Here is a 7657-nt window from a genome sequence, read left to right on the forward strand (position 1 = left end):
GATCCAAAGTTAATAGATCTAGGTTGGTTTAATTATTATTTATAATTAATTATAATTATAATTATAAGTATAATTATCAATTTTATTTTAGTTATTTATTTTTTATTATGGAGTCAAAATGTTATATGGAGTCAAAATGTTAAATATTACAACATCTCTACCATACTAGGATCAAATGTTTACATAGGAGTTAAGTTTACTTATGAACCTCAAATATAAAGACAATTTTTAATAAAAAGTGAATGGTGAGGGGAAATATTGGATAAAATATAATATTACAATATTATATGTTACTCAATATTTATTACCACCCCTACCCATTAAACAGTGGCCACAGTTGTGGGAAATACTAGTTAAAATGTAATATTATTATATTTTACCTCATATTTCCTGTCACACCCCAACCTAAATTTTACATTTTACTCAAAAAGAAAAATTACAACGAAAAGTGGATCTCAATATTCCCCCTCTCCCCTAATTTTATAGTTTAGTTTTTTTACCTTTAAACTTCAAATATAAAGAAAAATTACAATAAAAAGTGGATTTGTTGAGGGGAAATATAGGGTAAAATGTAATATTATAGTATTATATTTTAATGAATATAACCTAGTAAAAAGTGGATTGAGGTAGGAAAAAATATTAGATAAAATGTAATAATTATATTTCTCCGAATATTTCTCCCACCTCCAATCATATGGAAACAAACATAACCATAAAAAAGTTTTACCTTTTGTAACAGCCTCAGGTTAAAAATCCATGTAATAATGTTAATAAAGGAAAAATAAGACCAAGGTCATGGGACAAGTATTCCAAGTTGAATATTGGGAAAAAACATAGTGATGAGGATCACTTGTGATTAATTAATGGTTATGGAAATCCACATATACATCAGTACATTTACACATGAAAATCAAGGGAATAGATTTCTCATTAATGAATGCAATAAACCAACTAGAGATGGGACTACCATGTTCCACCGGACCATAGATTGGTTGAGCCAAGTCTCTCTTCAACCAATCATCCCCGTGCCATATTCCAAGCATGAATGTGAGACTAATAGAACACACCAAAAAAACACCAACAAGCATGGATGCCACCGGAGTTCTTCACCTACAACGTGAGGAATTTGACTGCCCCCTGGTCTCTCAGGATTTACCGCAATCCATAGTCTGATCCAGGGATCACTAGGCCCTACATTGAGACATACTCTCTAGGCTTTATCGTATATCCCATATTGGGACTACTATGCCCAACCGAGAGAAATCCACCTTTTGGCTTTACTATATATCCCGCCATTCATCGGCAAGGATTTCTAGGCCCACCAAGGCACACAATATGGCTTTACTGCAACCCACAGTTTGGTTCAAGGACCACTAGGCCATGTGTTTGTCAGTTCAGAGATCCACCCCACTCATCTTCAGAGATCCACCCCACTCATCTTCGAATCCAATCCAGCCATCCCACATTAACCGAATGTGAGAACCCATCTCATCAAAGCTATCAAGAAATGGAAAGGCTAGGTTGAAGAACACTATCACACCTAGAAAAACCCATGCCATGATAGAAAAGAACCACATGTGATCCCATGCATGCCAAATATAGCAAGGAAAATACACATGCAAGTTGATACCTGCAATTAAGCCTACTGTAGTTTCTTGATCATGTCTTTCCCTGCTTGATCTTTGCTTCCTCTTGCCTTCTTTTCCTTTCTTGCTCCAATGCCAAAGTGCTTCAAGAAAACTCTAAGTGTCCAAGAGTGTGAGAGAGAGAATAATTAGAAAGCTCCAAAGCTAAACTAACAAAAGGTTACCAACTGATCTTCAGAAGCCTTTTTATGAATGAGGCCTCTATTTTCTTCATTTTCCATTATTTTCCTTCATTTTCCTCCTCACGCCCAACTTGTGATGTTTCACCTCATTTTCTCCTAATTTCCATTATTTTCGTAAATAATTGTGCCAAAAATGCCATTTTGTCTTTGGAAAGTCGTTGCCTTTACCAATTTCCTTAGCTATAAATAACTAAATGAACACCCCCTTGGATGTCTTGCCCAACATTCAGCTTGGAATAAGTGTCCCATCAACTGTGGTTATTGTTTTTAACTTTTATTACATGGAATTTTCATGAGAGTTGTTACAATTTAATTTGGAGAGATTGAATACCTCAAAGTTTTTCAAAATGTTGAATCCATTTATATATTCAAAATTTTAATTTAAATAACAATAAATCACAATCTCTTTAGAAATTGCATTGCTTGATTCTGAAAAAAAAAAATGATTTTATCTATTATTTAGACGATTCGCTATATTATTATCCAAAATATTATTAGATAATATGTTATAACACATATATAAACAATTAAAATGATTTCATACTCATGGGATTGATTTCATTCACTATCACTATAATTATTAAATACATCACACCTACCCTTAATATAACTATAAATAAATTAATTAAAATTGAAAAAAAAAACTTGTAATATTTTACATACTTCATCAAATAAACTACCTTACAACTTATCAATTTAAAAATAAAAAATAAAAAGACCCATATTATAATTCCAAATTATATATAATTGACCATTCCCTAACTTAATATGCGAACTCCGTAAAAGGATGCATCAAACCCTACATATGGACCAACAAATGTATATTTATTATAATGACCATTTATAATGTATAAATATCATTCTTATATAATATAAAGGTATAGGTATTATGAATCTTGTCTGCAGGTATAGGTATTATGAATCTTGTCTGCCATGTTTAAAATGATATTTTATTTTATATTATATAATGGTTTGCCATGTTTAAAAACAAAAAACCTATATTGTAATTCCAAGTAAATGCTAATTACATAGAAAGATGCATAAAACCCTCCATATGGACCAACAAAATGACAATTTATAAGGTATAAATATCATTTTATATAATATATATAGGTATTATAAGTCTCGTTCGCATGTTTAAAATGGTATTTTTATATTATATAATCGTTTGTCGTGTTTAAAATGTTGCTTCTATATTATATAACCGCTATATATGGGTGGGATGACTTTAAAACAAGGTAAATTTAATTCCTTCAATATCTAAAGATATTAGTCCTATAAGTCAAATTATATTGTAAAAGATTCAACCCTTTATTCCATAATAAAATGGTAGTCATATGAGTCCATATTTTTCAATCATGAATGAGAATAATAGACCAATGAATTAAAAACCGACCATTGAGGGTACTAAAATAAGTAATAAATAGTGGGATTTTCACTATGTGGGACATAGTGGCTAACCAAGTTTCATGGATGGAACAAAAAAACATTCTCATAATTTTAAGAATTTTGATTATGATAATCACCACTTTGCTTTCAAATTCTAGAACTTAGAATTTTGAGTTACAATTAAGGATGCTTTTCCAAGAGAATGGATAGAAGTTAAAAAGAAAAAAATGTGAAAAGATTTCTCAACCATGTTTTTTATTCATTTTTGAATTTACTATTTATGTATATTTTTCAACTTTTAAAATATTTATTTTATAAATAAGTATTTATTAATAATAAAAATTATAATAGAATGTTATGATTTTAAAAAAATGGGTTAATAAAAATGATTAATATTTGTCTATTTAAATCTAATTCTCATAAATAACATTATAAACTTTGTTGTAATGGTTATTGTTAATACTAAATAGCCTCTTCAAAGTCAAAACATGTATATTTTTAAAATAGAATATAAAGATATTACTCATTAAAAAAAATTACAGGTTATTCACTTAAATTTTATTATTATTTTTTTCTAATTTATAAAATTATATCATTATTTTTCATTTTTAATATCATTAAAAGGAATTAACAACCACCATAAAATTTTGTATTAAAAATCTCTTTATTTTCATAATTTAATGAATATTTTAAAAACAATTTTATATCAACCTCAAATTTATATAGCTTTATGAAATCAAATATCATAAATAATTAGCCTAGGCTTAGCTTTTTTCTTGTAGGAAAGTAGGTAACTTTATATTAGCAAAAATATGATACATAAAGTACAGTCATAGAGTCAAATTGGGAGGAGCTAAATGTGGACCATCTGCTTGACAAGGGGAAACTAGATGGTCCCTTAATGAGAATGTAGGTGTGATAGACAACCATAGTCCAAGAGAAAATCAAAAAGTGTTATAGAAGTAGCTTCTGATGGGATTCCAATAAGTGTGGTTGTCAAAACTTGTGCCGTGTAGAGAGCTAAGGAGAAACAAAGCAAACGAAACTAAACAAAGAAACTATTCATGCCACTCGCTTACCGTTGGAACTAGATGAGACTTATTGCACTTTGTTGATTCCATCTTGGTCAAACTTTGCATTTCCTAGGGACTCGTCATCCATCTTTTCCTCAATAATGAGGCATCCATATGAATTTGTGTCTTGTTGAGAAGGTTTTTCCACTACATTTTGGATAGCGTTGGTGTGGGGGCTGCATCAAGTTGTCCACTTTTGCTTCAGGGTTTTAGCTTGGTGAGCCATGGATAGTGTGGCCTCAATCTTGCATTTCATCTACCACAAGAGCAAGGGAGTGAGGTGGGTGGGTGGAAATTCAAGCCTTAAAACTTGTCAGGGAGTTGGAGGACATAAAGGCTAAGGGAGCTAGTGGGAAGTCTATTCTAATGCTTCTAGAGAGATTGTGAAGCAATTGATGAATTCCACTAACTTGCGGAATTGTTTCTTCCATTCTTCTTTCCACGCCTTATCTGGATAGCTCTAGAGTCCACATATGTTGCACCAACAAATTCCAAACAACCCAATGTTCATCTCCCAATCTCCTTCATTCCTCAACCTCCAAGGAAGTAACTCTGATGTGGATATGAACATGGATGTCAGGGTTGAAGAGCTCAATGTGGTCATCAATCCAGGGAATTCAGGGAGGATGCCCATAACCTCATCCTACTAGTCTAAATTTTCCTCTCTCATGGACAACGGTGGTGTACTGGGGATTAAAGAGCTCTATGCAATGATATTTGATGGGAGTGTCGGGGAGAGTGAGGAAAAGAATGTGCATATCAGTAGTTGATCATGGCATGAATTGATGCAATGGAGGACCATAAAATTGATATATGAGTAGGGACATAAGGAGGGACACAAGCATTAATTGAAGCATCTGGAGCATAAGTGAGGTGGATCACAAAGCATATATTGGATGAATGTTTCGAAGGAACATAAATAACTCTCATGAATATCACCTAGAGAGAAGTTATGGTGAATGGATGCCACTTGGAGGGCTAAAGCATATCAAGATTGAAAGTTGTCCTACCCATTACGACAGGACTTTGCTGCCAATATAACACATTTGGGAGAGCCTAGGCTTAGCTTAGCTAAATAATAATAATTAATCACTTGTACATAATACAAAATAATTTTTACAACTTCAAATTTATATAATTATATATAATTAAATAATTAATTATAAATAAATAATCGTTTATACAATAAATTTGTAAATAATTAATTATAAATATTTTTTTTTGTAAGTTAGCAGTAGAAAATTATATTACTTCAACATTGTCAAAATACAAAATAGCAATTAGTCTTCTAGATTGGAAACCAGACCAATTGCAAAAATAAATTGTTTTAATACATCCTTTATCCAATCTAGTCATCAAGTTCTTCTATCTAAAATTCAGTACAAAAAACTTCCTATTACTACTATTATCACTACTAGGTCTCTTAGGATAAATATTACCATTACCAAACCTACAATTAACAAAAAAATTGACTAGCTCCTTGCTAACATATATCTCTAGATACCCTAATAACAGATTAAACCCTATAACAAGGGATATTTTGTTCCCATACCTCACTCAGCTACTTCCTTACTGGGTGTTTCATCTGTAGGAGCTAGTGTCGATGATAATCCTGAAACCCCTTATGCTTGCACCTTGAATTTCTATAGATGTTTTGGTTGACCTTTCACATTCCCTAAGTGATATCAATATTATGGACGTTGTTATCGCTCTGTGATTTTGAAGATTGGCAAGACAAAAGTCACAAAAGATACATCAAACCCATTATGAGTCTACGACCTAGCCTTCCTGAACTCAAAGAGGGCTTTCTCTATCTAATTATGATTTGACTTTGTTTTTAGTGCTATAATGTTTTAGGCTAGATATTAAGAATAAAATATTTGTTTGTCTGTTTGTTCATTTGGTTGGGGAAAAGGTCATTTTCTCAATATTTTCCATTGGGCTATGGAGTCAGAGGCTGAGTGGTAACATCAATTTTACAGAGCGCTTACAGGGCAAGCTAACTGTCCTCACTAGATCTTTTAAAGTAGAATAATAAATGGAATGATAGACAATAATATCAATTAGGATTACAAAGCATTTAAGTATTTTGTAATCATACTTCAGAAGAAAACACAGAGATTGTAAATACAGATAGCAGTAAGGTGCTCCAACAGCATGTCTTAAACTATAAATTCTGTTTTACAATGAGAAGTGAAAATTCATGGATGAGTAAACAGAAATACATTAAACACAAAGAGAGAAACATCACCAGGTCAAAACAAATCAAGTATCCTATAAACTGTCCTTTTATTGATGCTCCAGCTTGAAAGTACAATGCTCCAAATAGAAAAATAGTTCAGATGACTAGGGTCCAAGCCCTAATACTCCCAATGCATGGAGTATTTAAAGAAAAACTACAATGATTTTCCTTGTAAACTTGGCAATCTATTATTTATTACAATGAAGGAAAAATTGACTAATGTAACTAAGGAGTAGCCACGCTGAGAGGACTAGGACAGGTGTCCCTTATTTTCTGTAATATTGTTGCCTGATGTGCTAGTTAGACTGGAGTTGTTTTGTTGATGTGGCTAGTGTTGACTCAAACTTGTATGACTACTCTAGTCATCCTTGTCTCGTTCTTCCTGGTAGTCACATAAGTCACTCCACTCTTCCCCTTCAAGGATCTTGATTTTGATTAATCTTCGGTACACCTCATCAGCATTAGCGTATTTGGCAAATGAAGGCTTGACCAAAAATACATGCTTCAGCTCATGTTGAATGTAAATCTGATTGTTGATTGCTTCTAGTAAAGCTTTCCCTGTTATGCTGCCTTTGATGTTTGACAGATTTGCAGCATCTGTAGCTATACCTTGAAGCTTCTGGACATAATCCCCTTTGTCCATGAGTTTGTCATTTATAACAAACATAGAGGGAAGACCCTTTTGGTGCAGAGGTTGCATTCTATTAAAAAACATGTTTACTGTCAACTCTAAAACTTGGCACTTTTCCTTCAGATACACATTTGAATTCTTCTTTGTCAGCACCTTCTTGACTTGTAGTATGGTCTCTATTCTATCTGCCACTCCCAAGTCTTCCAACTCATATTTGTTCCTTGCATTCAAGAACTTGATAATTCTGTTTGTTGTTTCTGGCATATCTCCCAACTCTGTGTCGGTGGCTGCAATGGCTTCTTTGGCTTTCTCCAACAACTCTTTCTGTTCAAAAATAATTTGGATGCTAGGCCAAATTTCATTCATGCGATCTATGATATTGTGCCAAATGATTTCCTTAACCCTCCCTAGAGTATTCCCAATGGAGGATTCTTTTTCTGACTTTTGAAGTGTCTTAATCAGTGCCTTTGCTCTCTGCATCTCTACCAAGTGAT

The sequence above is a fragment of the Pinus tabuliformis genome, chromosome 9 (assembly GCF_031772625.1).
Source record: "Pinus tabuliformis cultivar Carrire ecotype Pingquan chromosome 9, CPIR1, whole genome shotgun sequence".
In the NCBI taxonomy this organism is placed as follows: Eukaryota; Viridiplantae; Streptophyta; class Pinopsida; order Pinales; family Pinaceae; genus Pinus; species Pinus tabuliformis.